Genomic DNA, 17,717 nt, shown 5'->3' on the forward strand with positions numbered 1-17,717 from the left:
TAGACTATCTGTTTTCTGTACTGACAATAGAGTTTCTGTAGATTTTAGACAGCAGTAATATATTTTTTCTGAGAAAAAGGGATAATCCTCTGAAATGGTTTGGGAAAAAGTCAGTAAGTCTATTATGAAAACCCATCCGAAATGACCAGAGGCAGGCCTGGCCTTCAAATAGATGTGTCCTAATATACCAAGTTTAATGTATTGGAGAGGGAATTCAAAGGTGAAGAACTCCCACTACTCTTCTGTTAAATTTGTCTAATGGACGAATACTTAACCCTTTAGAGATGTTAATTTTGCATGACCTTTTATGAACAATATTAAGCAAATTAAAGTACTCACCCATTTCTACACTTTCCTTCTCGACAAGAAAAAAAGAAATGCTGTTTGCACAGCTGGAATACTTAATCCAAACTCCCTTTTCTTTTACTCCAGCCCTGATAAACCTAAGGATTTATTCACCTCTCAAGCCCTTTTCTATCTCTTTACAAATCAGATCAGGCTTAAAGAAGTTTCACTTTATCAGCAGCACTGCCCCGCATCCTGCTGCTCAGATAACCCAGCGCCTATGTTAACACTGCCTATACGTTTGCTCTCTAGGTAACAGATACCTTCACTGAAAAGGTAGAAACCTCCTAAGTTTTGGAGGCGGCTATTTCCCTCAGCTTGGCAGAGGGTTAAAAACAATTGGCTGCATCTCATCAGAATCCCAGTCTTCTGGAGAGCCTACAGCTGTCCTATTTTCTCATTTATCTTCCATTTAGTACAGTGGTTTCAGGACTGTGCTGCAGCATTTGGGATTTGACCTACACCTCATTTTTAAACCAAAAACAGTTCTCCCCCTCTGTGATCCCACTTTTTTAAATAGGTCACTCTTTTATTTTTGGAAGGTAGCAGTACGAATCTTTGGACGTAATTTTTTTTTTTTTTTCAACTGTACACAGAAAAGGGAAGATCAATATTTTAAATGTATAGCAGACACCGTGTGCGCTAAGCCCAAAGAAAAAGTACATCCAAACGTACTTGTGGCACTGGCTTCAGTCAGGGTCTCATGGAAGTTTAGAGAAGCAAATTTTCAGAAGTGTTCTCTCATTCTAGCTCTTTCCATTTTGGTAACCACAGTTAGCCACTTTAGGGGATTATTATTCACAAACTCAGAGCACTTCCCACAGCACTTCCCACTTACCTAGAGAATCGCTGCTACTCAGGACTCAAACTCGGGCTGGAATTATTCACTGCCACAAACGCAGCTGAACTAAGGAAAAACACAGAAGTAGACTGAAGCATGGTGGGATGGGTGCATCCATTTTAAGGCACAAATTAGAGTCTGCGTATTTTTAGATAATGCCTTTGGAGCTTTCACCCTACTAATTAGTTCACATTTTTAAGTATTCCTCTAATAAAGGAAGATACACATGCATATGTGTATACATATATATATATATATATATATATATATTACTGTATCTCATTTCTTCCTTCTTTAATGGAAATAGAAGAGCAGAAGGTGCACATAGTTTTTGGGATGAACGGGAAAAGAGAGCTGTCATTTAAATATAGTTATTGTAGCACACAGTAGTTATGAACTGGGATTTCTTTGTTTTCCATGTACTCACATTTGAAATTCTAAGAGCTGCCTATTTTTTGCATAGACAGGAACCATTTTGTTCTGAGTGTGGTTATACACAATAAAGTATTCACACACATGCAGTGCCTCCTCATGGGAGCTTCTACTGTTGTTTCTTCCACGGTGTTAATAAAAGCAAGATCAAAAAATATGCGGTTGCCCTTTGTTATGGAAAACACAACAGTGAACGCTATTAAAAATATCAGTAAGACCTGACTAGATCGCAGGTGGTTAACTAAGCTGCTCAGCTTAGTTGATTTCTGGCTCAGGGCCAGAAATAAAGAGAGAAATATTCTTTGCTCTGCATAAACCTAGAAGTGAAGAGGGATGTATTTTTCCTCCGTTGTTACAGTTGTGAAACTCATGAGATTAGGCTTTCTTTGAAAGATTCCCTATGCTTTCCTTCTGTCAGCTGCCAAGCCAAAGTAGTACAAAACTATGTGGGGAAAAAAAAAATACGGAGCTGTACTTTTTTAAACTTTCCCCAGACTAGACCCATCCCTTTTTTGCTTGAATTCCACTTCCAGTCTCTCTGAATGAATGAATATTCAGATATTTGTATCAGCTTTGACAGACAGCACTGAACAGTTCACTGCTATTTAACTGCTGTATCTCATAAGGCTAGGCAGGGGGAGGTGCTGATGTGACTTCCCATAAATTTCATGTGGCTGCTCAGGTGTAAAATAGAAGTGCAACCGTCTGATACAGTTACAAAATATTTAATTAGATAATTATCTTAGTTATTGTCTGAGCCAGACTAAGGGATAAGTAGAATAAACTGAAGCCTTCCAAGCCAGCACCTACAGTAACATGATTACAGCAGAATCTCAGGTTTGTTAAGAGGGAAAACGGACAATATTTCCAGGCCTTAATTACAGAAAAAAGCCAAAAAGCCTGAAGGAATCTCTATCAGGTACTAAATACACTAGAAAGCCCCAGGCTGATTTAATTCAGAGCTGGGAGTCATGCCCATCTTCACTACCGAATTAATTGCAAAAGATGAGCTTGATGGAAGTGCAATTATCTGTCCTTCCTGCTAGGTCTTAAGGTATTCAGCAAAGAGGCAAAAAAATTTTGTTTGCTGAGCAGGAAATTTGGCATACGTTACAATTTCAGGAGACTAAAACTATTTGCAAATTTGGCGAATAATTTCAGTCAAGAAAGTAATTTTTTGTATGTTTCAACATTTTCTGAAGAAATGCTTCAAATTTGAATATAGCTTTGCTCAAAAAAGCATTTTCCATTTTAAATGTGGCATTTTTAGAAAACACAAAACGTTTAGAACACAATAATTTTTCAAATAAAATACGTGATTTGGTCCATAATACCCTTTTTTTTTTTGTTTTAGCAAAAATCCTGAAACATTTTACCTCTTTGCAACTACAATTCATTCTTCTGCCAACACTTTTCAGTTAGGCTGCAAAATTCACATTGCCATTATCCTAACAGAGCGTTGCTTGCTCTTGACACATGAGTGAGCTATATATTCAAATACAAAATCAAAGGCAGTCTCTCCCAAAATTCAAAAATGTTCAAATCTAATTTTGTTTAGAACCTCTTCCATGGCAAATATTTTTCAGTTTCCATCTAAAGACTGTTAAAACTAGCAAAAACCTAATGTTTTCAGTATTACCGATTTTTGCTTTGTCAAGCTCGTTTTGAGTTCACCCAGCAAAGATGCTGCTGCAGCTGGCAGCTGATGGAGTCCTTGCAGAGGAACGTTACCTTTAATAGAAGGGTATTGTTCTGTGCGCTGCTCAGGGCATACAGGCTTTTAGAAATCAGCTGCTGCTACCTCCGTGTTAAACCTCTCAGAGTTAGTGCTGACCTCAATCAGAAGAGCAACAAACTCTACGTTTGCTGAAAGTAGCTTCAGTATATAGAGATGGATTTACTTTCTTGGAAGAAACGCGTATAATGCAGTAGGCGTTATAGAAAATAACGTGTAAGGTACAAAATGCGTAATTAGTCATTTTGGCCCCAGAATTTATGAATTTTGCGAAAGGGTTTATTTTAAATACAAAACCTGCACAGGAAAAAACGCCAGTAAATGTTTATGTAGGCAATGTTGGCTTTGGTTGGATTGGAACTGTTCTGAAACTAAAAAACAGTGATGTTATATTGATACAGAAAAACTAATGGGGCAGGAATCTCAGGAGTTCATCCACATGAGGAAACTACTCCTGAGCAGTTCTCCCTCGTTAACTCTTATTCTAGACCTTAAAATGCCTTGTTCTGAACTGGATTAAAAAGTACTCTTATTCCATTTAAAGAAATCTGCAAAAAAAATTAATAAGAAATAGCTATTTCACTTTAAATTCACATGCTGTTTTTATACAACACAGTTACTTTGCTTAGAAAAATTCTAACTGTGCAGTCTAAGCCTAAGCTCCTCCTAAGAACCCGCGAACTGCAAGACGACAGGGGATCATCTGCCCTCATTCACAAATTAGAAAAAAAGAGTTAGGTCTTTGCACCAAGACCCTATGTTCAGGCTCAAGGAGGTTGTGCTAGCAAGTAGGTGGGACAACGCAAAGAGAACGCTCGCTATACAGCCGGTGTTTCTCTAGTGTGAAATGGTACATCAAAATATGAACGTGTACACATCGCAAAAAGAATTTAATAACCCAGAGGGAAATTAGGGAAAAAACCAAAGTGCAAGCCTGTTACTTTGATCCTGAAAGCATTTACATCATTCTACAAAAAAAAAAAAAAAAAAAAGCTTCATAAAATTAAATCGAAGGATTACTATGGATATGCTGAAAATACTTTTTACCTCATTTTATCCAAAAGAGTAAATGCAAATGGTAAAACAGAAGTTATATTTACTTAAATACTAACAATTTCAATAATATATACACTCCCAGCAAGCAAAAACCATCTATTTTGTAAGGTTTCCTTTTCTTTCCCCAGCAAAATGGAAGAAGTAGTAAAAAGGAAAGTGGAAGCACTAATATTTCAGAGAAAAAAAGAATAGTTCTTTTTGAAAACTCAAAACACACATACAAACTATCCCCATTCCTCACTGCCATTCTTGTCCGGGTCTCCCCAAATGATTCATTTTCTCTTACTGCATCACATCTCTGATTTGCTTTTCTACGACCACTAGAGTGGCTTACTTATGTCTAACTCTGCCCATGCCTCAGTGCCTGAAAGTCTATAATCTTCCAATACGTTTATGATAAAATCTATACTCATCTGTAGCTGGTGAGGAAAAATTTCTTCTTCTTCTTCTTTTTTTTTTTTTTTTTTTTGAGTTACAGTTGCCTTAGGATGCACTGTGTGCCTCTTATTCCAAAGGGACGCTGTAACGGCGAAGTTTTCAGGCAACAGCACTTTGACTGTTCAGATCTCATCACCACTTTAGTAGAATAGCAAGAAAAATGGGAGCCATACAAGAAAAGGTTGAAAATGTATTGAACATCAGTATTTTTTTAGGCCTTAAAAATCCCAAAGCTTGGGGTATTTTTGTCACTCATACATGCTGAGAAGGTCCTGCTGACCTTTTTGTGCTGTGCTATGGACATTCACATTTTCCACACTTGGAAATATTTCTTTAGTTGATGTGACTAGAGATACTGAGTGCAATATAAGTGAATATAACCATAACCAGTATTTCGCTATGGAAATATTTTTTTCCTTTCCCTCCGTGTCCTAAAGCTCTCACGAACTGCGAGATCTCTTTGAGAACAGACCTTTGCTCCAGAGATTTGAACAGGCTGCTGCAGGATATCACACAGCTGTTTAATTTGCCTAGGAAGCATTCTTCATATGCCAGATAACAGTAAACAACTATGCAGAATGAAAGAACCTCCTGAGCTAAATAGATCCAAATATTTCTCATGTGTAGGAAATGAGACAAAATGAAAGCATTTTTTTGTCTTAATTCTGATATCTGAAAGCAGCACTGATTTCATAATGCTGCCTCTAATCTCTCTCCAAAGCAGCTTCCCTGAATTGGCCACGTCTTCTGGTCTTTGACTGAATACAAAGAAAACTCACTAGTACAAGGACAAGGATGTAAACAATTTTAGACGACAGTGTTGCAATGTACATTCATTCACAGTTTCCAGACACGGTTGCAAATGCTGAAGGAAAATGTACCCTAATAAAGCAATTACAGAATGTCACAGAAAATCTAAATTGACCTCCGAGGTTTATGAAGTATTCATTAAAATACATCAAAATGTTTTTCAACTGCAAAGACAAGCCTGCATTACTACGGACTTCACTAAAAATTTTCAGTGAAGACACTTAGTCATGTAGAAGTCAATATAAAAGGATAAATCTTCCATAGGCATTTTGGCATTTAAAAGAAATCTGAGAGATTTATTTTCTGAAATAACAAAAGCAAGAAGAAAGAATAACTTACAGTACAATGTACCGAACCATGAAATTTGACCAATTTCTATATAGTTACATTTAGTTCCTTAAAAAGTGTACAGCACTGTTCCAAAATTGAAGAAAACGCTCCTCACTAGTTCAAGATTTTCCAAAGTATTTCCACTCGTATTTCCACTGAGACGATCGGAGGAGTTCTCAGCACACTAAACAATCATCTGCCTTGGTGCAGCACAACCATGGAAAAGTTTGGGGTTGCTGAATGCACATTAAGACTGACTCTTCTATTCTGTGACGCAGGAGTTGATTCAAATGGCTATTCTCTCTATTTTCTTTTTCTGCCTATGTCAGTCATCCAGTTGGTCTTTTTTTTTTTTTTTAAATGAAAAATGCGAAGGACACCCTCCAGTATCATGATAATTAAAGAGGGAAACAAATGGAGTCAAATCACTTGTTCGGTGTATGTGAAAAGTGGGAAAACACCATACTGCTGAAATAAAGGCGCTCACGAACTCCACCTACGTATGTTTACTCTTTCATACATCAGTGAGCTGATTGTATTTGAAATTTCCATTTTAGCATCTCTTTAAAAATTGCATTTACAGAAATGAAATCATTTTTCCTCTAAAAGTATGAATAAAAGTGGCTCATGCAGAGAGAGATCATTCATTTTCAGGCCTTAAACTCAGTTCAGCTGAGTTCAGCTGAGAAGCAAAAGAAAACACGCAGTATCCACTTGCAAAGGTGTCAGTACTGTGTTGATTAGATAGTACTTCATAGTGTCCTGAAGTAGTAGAAAAACTTGAGAAAAAATTTGGCTTCGATTCCCCTGCTCACCTTCAACATTTGCAGGCATATCGTGAAACTCTGAATGAATGTACATTGCAACACCAGCAACAAGGCAACTGAGGTAGAGAAAGAGGGTAAAATTTTTAGTTTTCAGTGCTTCTTTAATGACTCTTTCTTGTCCTCTCTCCGCCTCGTGAGTAGGGTACAGCCCTAACGTTAACGCAGCACAGCATGATGATTTCATTAGCTGATTCGCTAAGGCCTCATACATAATTACCTCATCAAAAAATAATGAATAGTCATTTAGGTCTTGTCAATTAGTAAAGCATAACAATAAGGGCTGAATCTTGTTTTAACCCTTATACCACAACTGAGGTAGCAAATGCAACTTGCTGGGAGCATGCTTTGGAAAAACCAGCTAGAGTACCAACGACATACTTAGAAGAGGTACTTCTGGCTATTACACAGAACTACATGTGAATCCCTAAATTGAGAATTTAGCCTGTGTCATGTATCAACTGTATATTATTGAGAGAGAGAGAGATTTGGGGTTAATTTTAATTACTGATAACTGCTTGCAGGCTTCTATCTGCTAAGCTGCTTCCTTAAAACGTTTTCCTTATAGGTCCTCTAACTTGGTAGAAACAGAATTTCTGGGAAAATCATAAGAGCTTGCTTATCCTGTGAGAGATGATAATATTGTTTTTGTACAGGAAGGATAAACTGCTTTTTCTTTGTATTGTATAATTCTCTGATAGGATTATGGCAATGAGTCCTTAACTGATACAATCTGTAAACATCTCTGAAAACTTCAACAAATATTTTAAAATAAAGAGAAGAAAGAGTAAAGACAAATGGGGGCTTCTTGAAGCTGAGGTTTAGTGTCTCTGATGATGTCTGCCTTAAGATAGAACTGGTACGCACAAGAAAGATGAGACTTGTCTTCACTACGCAAAAGGTTATTTTCTTGACAATCAAAAAGGATAACTATCTTGCAAAATCCCAAGATGGGAAGCGGTGATTTAGCTTGATCCAGCTAGTTAACCCGAAGAGTAGCTCTTAACTCCAGCTACAGAGTGAGCGACCACTTGATATTGCTACTTGCCTACGTCAGGGTTTAAGGAAGACCCTCTCTCAGTTTAGTAAGGGCATACTTGAGGACATACCCAGAGTTCCAGAAAATAGTTGTAGTAATACTACACAAACAGGCCCTACAGAAATCCCTTCAAAATGTAAGAGCCAAGAATTCACATAACTTACCTTTAACTACCGTTCTGAAGACGTTCTCCCACTCTAAACAAAAAAAAAAAGTAAACAAAAATAAACAAAGTAGAACTCTTAAAAAAAAAAAAAAAAAGGAAAGTACAGAGTCACATTAACAAAACCTTTGTTCTGTACTCTATATAAAACTACGTGCCTTCAAGTCACCAAATATTTTCTGCAAATAATATTGCACTGACCATATTGACTTGTAATTCTTGTTGGAAAAATTGGTCCTGCCCATGGCTTTTGAAAGCACAAACAGTAAAATCGCCGAGATTTTCTTAAAGGCCTGGTACACTGTCACTGCAGTATGAGGCACATGAGTTACTGGAACGTTCATGCCTCATATCCACCCTGCTAGGGTCAAAGGAGAGCTTATCAGAAATACACACGTTTGATTGGGCTTCTTTACATATCAGACATTAAAAAAAAAAATCATGTGACAATTCTAAAGTGTGCCTGATAGGACTACAAAATTTCACGGTCAGCTTGTTACAGCTGATTTGACTGGCACCTCAACGGAAGCAAGTTAGTATTAAACAGCTCAGCCTTTTCTCGGTGGGTAGGAGAGATTCAAAAATGTTTTCAATGGATTCAGAGACTGTTTCATATGGTATTCCATGAGCTTCTGCAGACTGCATGAAAACAATTCAAAAATATCTCTTAGATAAAACAGCTTCAGCAAGAGCTAAGGTGAGTCCCACGGTTCAGCAATAAGCCATATGGTACCTCATACGTCATAAAACCTGCCTACATCCTGAGAAAGAAGGTGATTTTTTTTCCTATAGGAAAAACATTAAAATGAATGAAACACAATGCGAGTATGCTGTCCTTCCTGTTTCTCCATTTTAGAAAATGCTATCTTTATATTGCTTTTTGCTTTTAACACTGAAAGAATTTCAACACTTATCCTCCAATGACTACTGCTTGGGCTCTCAGAACTCTCTTGGTATTTGCAGGCACGAACCACTAAAGAATATGGCTTATGAGTAATTAAATACACAAAAATCTACTCCTTTTGCCTGAACCAAGATAAATCGCATCCTCTCAAAACACTTTCTGATGTACTTTCCTAGGCTGGCCTCAGGTCTAAGTGAAAGTTTGGCGATCAGTCCTAGTTTGCCACTGATAGACAGCAACCACTTTTTCTGGCATTTACAGTTCATTCTCTGTGCTATCTCTAATGCCCTTTTTGCAGAGGAAGATGGTAGGACAGCTCTTGACTTGCTAAAGCATGAGTGAGGAATAGCATAAGATGTTTAATGGGGGAAACGTGAAGCCATATGGAAGTCTTTTTCTGGTATAAGCAGCTCTTTTCACAGCCTTTCTTCAAAGATTTTTTATTAAGTAGCTTTCAGCATTCACAACGAGAGGACTCCAAGTCTTTATGGAAATCAGGCAACTCAGGAACTAAAACAACTGCTCTTTCTCTAGATGATGAGCATCGAAAAGTTTGGCCAGAAACGACCGTGTACGTCATTACCAATACCTGATACTCAGAACACCTCTTCTCAGGCAGCCAGATGCTCCAAACTACGCGATTACACCATGGTACTTCGTGCAAAGTCACAGCTGAATAGAACATGTTCATGTAGTCATCTGTCGCAGATGGGAAGAGAGCTGACATAGGCCATCACTACAGGCAACCAATGCCTTACGTGAGGAATTTTTACTCCTCGTGTACAACTCAAAAGGGTAAACCCCTCATGGGATGAACCCATGTACATAAACAGTTCTACTTATAGCACAAAGCAAAAGATCAACGAAGCGACTACTACCAACAAATTTTATTTTATGTCTTATAAAATTGTACTGACATCAACATCACACAAAGATAAGGGTTGCTGAACCTTCTCCGGGTAAACGGAATACATAAAGAACAAGCTGGCAAAGCAACTCCAGGCAACAGGCACGCATGGAACATTAATGAAGATCTTCGCTCTTTCTGTACAAAACACACATTTGCACTGAGCACATACTAATTTTTTTACTTGAGAAATTGAAGAACTCATTATTAGCAGCTCCTGACTTGCCAGACACATATCAAAATATAACAGCAATGCCCAAATACAGTATATACTGAAATTCAAAACTTTAACATCAGGAATTTTTTTTTGTAATCAACTGCAACATCAAGATATTCATATAAAATGGTTGTAGTCCTTCTATAACGACACCGCTCTTACGTTTCCATAAAACGTCACGTGGAACCCTTGCAGTTATTCTCAATCCATCGTGACGCATCCACTGCCTCTGCAGTAGCAGCTGAATTACTTGAATTTTTACAACTCTATTGGCATCAAGCTGCATTTTGCTCTACTAGTTTGCTACACTGGCAAGCGAAGTGATAAAGAGAAAGATCACAAGGGCACCATCTAAAAACATCATCACCTTCCAGCTCAGTGGCACAAACATACTTGTCCTACATGAATGGCAGAGAGCTTGCGATCTACGCCAAAATTCACTTAGGGAAACACCTTAATGTTTTCAAGTTACAATAGTTGTCATTTTTTGGGAAATACTACCCGAGTATGATGCTGTCAAAAAGCATAACGGAATGACCTATTTAACTCATCCACCTTTGGTATTATTTTTAACGCAAGCAATTACATGATTAGGATGTCCTGTGGGTAACAGGACTGGCCATTAATTCAGAGCCTCTCCAATGACTCCTGTTCAAAATAACATTTGTTCTGTAATCTCCACCGTTCTCCCTAAGTTCTCAATTTGTTAGGCTTGTCTCCTGAATAGGCATATGTATTTTTCTGTCTGTCATTTGTCTGCGTGTTCATTAACGCTATCTCCCTTCTCTGGTTTTAACTTCTAGAGACGATATACTTTGGCTACGATAATTAGGATACCTGGTAAGAAAGTCCACTTAGACTTAGTCCTCCTACTTGCCACAGAAAGCAGTATCTCATGCTAACAGATCTCTTCTTTCTAAGGAACAATAATTACCTAAATTGGGAGACATGGCTGTTAATAAAGCTACCAAGAATCACTTACCGATAACGGAGGGGACAACTATCATCAGAGCTGTTACTTTACTGATTATACGAATGAAACCATCATGTCAAGAGCTTTCTGGCAGCAGGCTCTAATTCAACAGCTATTGCAATTTTGGTTTTCTCAGAAGGGTTGTAAGTGGGCTACTTCACATCTGTCCTTCACAGAGCTTCTGATGAGAGAAAAAAGGGGGAGGGGGTTAGCTTTTCACTAGATATCTGCCATTTGAAAAGAAGTGTAGGAGAAATAACTTTGCATTATTCTATCACGATTAGATTTTCTCTGCCCTAAGATTTCTAACCCCAAAACATATTGTCTACCGATTCTTACCGTTCTACAAATAATTTTAGTGCAGTCGTTGCTTTCCTGTTTCACCTTGAGAAGAGGTGCCACATCTTTCTCAACCCATACCTCATTAAAACCCAGCAACTGCGTTATTCTGGAGAAAAGAAATCTTACACAAATAGCATTATATGGACATGAAGAATCACAGTGTCAACATGAGGACAATGCTTGTACAAAAAGTGAGAGTTCGTGCATGAGTGTGTGTATATATATATTTAAAGACAAGATTATTCAGTGCCGTGATCAGGGTTGCTTAAAACAGAAAACAAGAATAACGTAAGTGAGAGTTCAAATCAAAGATGAAACAGAAAAAATATGTACAAAAAACTGCGTAAGAAGTTGTTTAACCACTTGGTGTCGCTCTTAACTCATATTTGTGTCAACTAAGAACTTTCTACAACAGCAGAAAATATATATCTGTAATAAAGAAAACTGAGACTGGCGAGGATTTCACTAGCTGTGTTTTGGAAACAAAACTCAGATGTTCAGAGATTCAAACAGACTGACCTAACCATTCTCTAGAGGATGCAGGGTGGAGACATGTTTTGTGAAGACCTGCTGCCTCTGAGATAGAGGACTACCATTTATAATCTCTGTGGCTTGCAAAACATGATCTAGTAAGCAATTGTTGACTTGTTACCTTCTCTTCTCCAGTCTTAGCACGTTATCATAATTGGAAGAACCCCAGAGTAGCTAACTTGATGCTTTGGTATCAACAGAAATTCACTTGTTTGAGAGAAGTGTTAAACAAAATCTGTCTTGGCCAGTTTGACTAGTGAATAACTACCTGCAACTTCTCCTAAGTCACTGATTTAAAACAATTTTTAAGAAAGTGTCTTTAACAGCTAAAGTGGTAGCTGACTTCTACAGTCTTGTAGGCCACATTGCTAAAATAATCTGAGCAGATCATATTAATGCTGACAAGCGTGAACAGCAAAGCTCAGCTCTAGGCCAACAAGCATCAGGCAAAACAATCACAACTACCCCAGTCATCTTGTGCAGCCTTTACACAGAGATATTACGTTGCAATGCAGTGGTGAATTCACTAAAGTACTCCTGCCATGAGTACATTTTTCCACTTTTATAAAAGCAAGAACATTTGGCTTTCATCAGCATCGCTGGGAGTCTTGCTGGGAGTCTTACTGGGAGCAAAGCAATTTCATTTCTCAGCAGAAACTTCACAGACAACATACCTGTCACTAGGCTTTGCCAACGGGATGAGGAGAGAGCAAGGGGTGGGAAGAAAGGAGCAATGCTGACTCGCTCACGCGCTGCTTGAAAAAAGGCAGCTAAACAGACACCACTATTAAATAGCAGCGTCTTAATTCTGTTGGTTACCATGGAACTGACTATCCTATTTATCACCCCTACGGAGAGGATTTAGAATAGTAGTGTTTATAAAACAGCATACTCATTTCTAGCGTGGCTAATTAATAAGAATTTCAGGAACAATGTCTCGGATTTCCAGCACTTGAGATCTGAGAAGAAAAATCTGGAAGGAAAAAGTTATAGGTGTCCAGTGCTGCTTTCAGGTCTATTGGCAGGGCTCCTGCTGTTGGATATTGGGAAAGCATATCAGAACATCCTGAGATGAAGAGAGAAGAAAATGGAGACCTTGAGCAACTGCGTAACACTTCTCTTTGTTTTTCATAACAAGCTTATATATCCCTGCCGTTTTCAATAAGTTTCTTTTATCAAGACTAACTTCCTAGAATTGGTCCTTGAAGAAAATACCAACACTTTTGGAATTTCTTGGCACATAGAACTTCCACTGACCATTGGAGAAGTTCTACTGTCTGCAGGGCAGTAGGGCGGGGTCTGGAATCTGCTCACTCTTAGCTGCTGAATCCTCCTTTTTTAGCTCATCAGCTTCTCACTCAGCATAGTTTGCAGCATGGTTTTGAAGATCAACAGCTCTCCGGCATTCACAAAGCACCTTGTTGCTAGATTGCACTATGCTTAAGATGGCAACAATATCCGGTTTCACGCTCAAACCTTACATCTGTCTGTATTGCCGTGTATTGTTACAGAAAGTTAGTCTGCAGCATGATGACATCAGCTTCCAGAACGCAGGGCATCCTTGGAAAAAAGGGAAAGGTCCTGTCACCGCACAGTTATCGGTAGCTGTGCCAACCAACTGTGGACAAATGACTCAGCAGAACAGTTATGTATGTGGCCAGAAATGATGTTTCACAGCAAGGGCCTCACCTAAATAAACTTCCTAACACAGAACAACAGCATTTTCAGCTCCCTGAAAAGCCAACCATCACATTGACGCATCAAGTCAATTCACGCACTCGGAAAACATCTGAATTAAAACAACGCTAGCAAACATAGATAAATCAATTAAATCAGGCACAGAAACACAGGAAATAACTTCAAGAGGGCTCCTTAGAGTCCAGTCAGAGTCACTGCTTGATTGCTTACACCTGACTGCTTTCTCATGAATACAGTTTGCCCTCTCTTCCCAAAGCACAAGATAAGCCCCTCCACTGAGACCTACAAAACATTACTGTCTTCCAGAGCTTGTTCTTTCCATCACAAATAAAGACTTTCAGTCTTCATCGTCAGCTGCACGCAGTCTAAAAAACTTCTAGTTTAGGACTCACGTTCCTGAGGGAGGCTGTCTTTCCTCAGAAAGCCTTGTAGTGATACCCAGTGATACTCTCCCCTCACTGCAAGAATGGTTCGGCTACTGGTTCACAGGTCCTGGAAAAGCAACATCAGTATTAGCCCACCTTAACATGCTGACGTTTCATTAGCAGCTAAGCTGATCTTGCAGCAAAGATGGGAATGTCTTGAAAGGGCAAGATTAGATTTTCTAGCTAGATTCTAGATTCTATTTTGCTGTAGATTGCTGTAGTTCAGACAGCTAGATCTGCATTTCTCTTATCTCAGACCTTTTAAGTTTTTCATTCCTTGATCACCACACTCCGTTTTCATCTACTGACCCGTAAAATCACTGGTCCCTAGTTTTCTGCAACTCTCCCCCCACTTTTTTCAAAAGGTGCCTACCCCTTCTCTCAGAGGGGAATTTGCATCTAGTCAATACTGGCTGATTCAACTGGATTTCATTAAGAAGAAAGCCCCAAAAAGCAAATATGATATAATATAAGCATCAAGGAGAGCTCTACCACACACATTCACGGATTCAGGGTGGACTGCTTAAAAGCTTAGCATGCTCTGCTTCGTCGCTTCAGGTCATCATCCTCTAAGCTGAGGCTTCTCAGATGCTCCATTCACATAGCACAGCATTTTAGCGTGATGTGAAATACAATGATTTAAGTCAATCTACCAGGATGCCAAATAAAAACCGCTTGTTCTGTTGTCTCATCTACAGAAGAAACTTCCATTACACAAAGGGGCTGAGGGTAGCAAGTAAGGGGACACAAGCATTAAATTCTGCAGTCTCCTGAAGTAAACCCTAAACATCCAACTTTAATGTTAATATTTAGGGTTTGGCTTTAATCTTGAAGCATGAAGAATTTTTTCCTTTTACAGGGTGTTTTAAGAGTTACTCATTCATAAGACCTTGGATATACTTTTTAAGAAGTCCATAAATATCCTTTCTTTTTTGGAATTTAAATTATTTGGCAGGTGGCAGTAAGTTGCAATGTCACATTAAATGTTCAGTTAAAAGTGTTCATCAGATATTCTTCAGATGTGGATTTTTTTTTCAACAGTTTTTAATGAAGAAGTTGTTTAATGTTTAATATTTGATACATTTCACATGTAGTCAGAGTTGTGAGGTAAAGCAAAATCTTACAATTCCTCTTGCTAGATGCTGTCTTAAAAGCCCATATGCGAGGAGAGAGCACATGGCTGATACAACACTGCTCCAGATTAAGATCCATAAAAGCCTCGTGAACCACGGAAACTCTGAAGAGCCTTCCCTACATCTTTCTTTTTTCCAGTAAGATCGTAACCATTAACTGCTGATCTCTGCTAAGATCCACAAAATTCAGAGGGGAGAATTTTGTATTCTTCTCTTTGGTTATGTAGTCCCAGTCATAACCTGACCTTTGTGTATTTCAACTCAATTGCAAAGCATGACTCCAATTCTGATACTTTCAGGTGCTCAAGCAACATCCTACCATTACTTTTAAATATTATTTTGTGATAGAGTACTTAACATCACTGAGAGCTTTCAGTGTAAGTTCTTCGATTATATGGGAAAACAATTTAATACAGAGGTTCATTAAGGAAACAGGAAGCTGAAGGATATTACCGAAGTATGTACTTCAAGGAAAGGTACACAGTCAACAGGAACATATTAATTGGTGCACATCACACAGTAATGATTCTTTGGCCAATAGGTTAATGTTTTACCAACCATTTTCTTTTGACTTATGTGCGAGGGCATTAATATTCAGTCAGGTGAACTACGGTACTCTGACCCTATACAGTCTTTGTGCAACTGCCTGGTCCTGGGATATCAACTGAGCAGGAGCTGTTTATTACTCTGCATGCTCCCGCCAGCCAAGTGTTGCTTAAGTAACTTTAAAACAAGGTAAGATAGTAAGATTTATCCTGAGTTTAAAGCATAAAGAGAGAGAGAGAACATACATATTAGATATTGTCTACTTCACAAAGGAAAGATGGATTGATAAAAGCTATTAAAAACTTGAATTAATGCATATTTTATAGACTCTACAACATTAAGGGGAAGATTAAACCTAAAGGTGGCCTTTCAGGCTTCAGGCAGCACTTTATAATTTTATTTTCAACCCTTGGAAGCAATGTGGGTGTAATGCCAGCAGATCAATTATGTTACCAGAATGATGCAAACATCTGCAGCAGCGTTGTTTAAGACGTAAAACTGCAGAGGCACCTTCTCACTAGAATTCACTGTTTTGACATCATACATTGAAAAAAAAAAAAATCTGTATTTTATACTAGATATCCCTTTTTCCTTAGAAGTTTGGTATTGCTGTAAATTTTAAGAGATATATTACAAATTTGCTAGGAAAATAAGAAGAGTAACGAGAGAATAACAGCATTAGTTATTATAATTTAACTGACTGAATATGAAATACTTGGAACATGATACAAAATCTACTGGAGCTAAAGAAAGGAGATCCACTAGCTGAAAAAAAATAGCTTTAATGCGTAAAAAGCACTCAGATTCACAGAATTAATGCCTGCTCCCATATTTCTTAAGTTTTTGGAGCCTACGCATTCTATGCTTGAAAGTAGAATCTATATTGGCAAGTCAAGTATGTACTTAGAAACTAGAACGTAAACAGTATGGGAAAGCAAGAGGCGTGGAAAGGCAGAAAGCCCAAGCCAGTCCGAGATACCTGTTCTAATGGCACTCAGATGCCTCTTCTCATGGCAGAGCCAAAGACATAGAGAAAAAGACCAAACCAAAGAAGAAAATGGGTAAGATTTAATATAAAAAAATCCCATTTAGGCAAGGCACACAAAAATAGAGCCACTCAGTAACAAAAACTATAAACTATTCTCATTCAATATCCTTGTAGGATCACACACACACACAAAAAAAAGCCAAGAGATCTGCTACAGTAGTTTTCAGCTTCCTAAGCGGAGCGACATAAAAATGAGTAAGTTTAATAAAGAAGGAATACTTCCTTTCATTACAGAAACTCAATTAAAAGGTGCAGTCAAAAGGGCAAAATGGTTTTAGGAGTACAAAGACTGTTTACCACGTTAAGGACTCGGAGAAAACGCAAACTAGTTATTAAAAGGTTTCAGAAAGAATAATATGTTGGTATAATTAAAAGCAAGGTAAATGACACTAGAATTTTTTATTTTTAATAGCTTAAAAGTTTAAATTGTATCCCAACACAGAAAATTGAAAGATCAAACTTTGGCAAAAGAGATATTAAAAAAAAAATAATAAGATGACTAAAAACGCCAAGGAACTCGTCAACAAGCATAGAAACTAAAATGAGTCTGCTTTCAAACACATCAGAAGCAAGCAGGCTGCCTGAGATTCTGCAGAGCCAGTACACGTTTACATTAAGGAAGAAGTGCTCGAAGGCGGCAAGGGCTACAGCAGGAAACCTAAATGAATTCTTTCTCCTATACTCACTGAAGATGGATTTGGTTAAGTTATACTGCAAACTTTATGATGGACATGTCAGACACTCCATCTCAAATTTAAGTACCAGCAGAAGAGAATTAGGAACAAATTGGTAAAATGAATAAGTAACAAATCCAAGACACTTAGCTATTCACTAAGACATTCCAAAGGCACTCAGGTATGAAATCACTCTAACGTTGTAACGTGTAACCTTTTGCTTAAAACTACCTCGGTGCCTGAAAAACAGAGGTAGCTAACGCGGCACCAAGATTCTGAAAAAGTTCTTAGGGCATTTGAAGAGCA

The sequence above is a fragment of the Struthio camelus genome, chromosome 6 (genome assembly GCF_040807025.1).
Source record: "Struthio camelus isolate bStrCam1 chromosome 6, bStrCam1.hap1, whole genome shotgun sequence".
Taxonomy (NCBI): domain Eukaryota; kingdom Metazoa; phylum Chordata; class Aves; order Struthioniformes; family Struthionidae; genus Struthio; species Struthio camelus.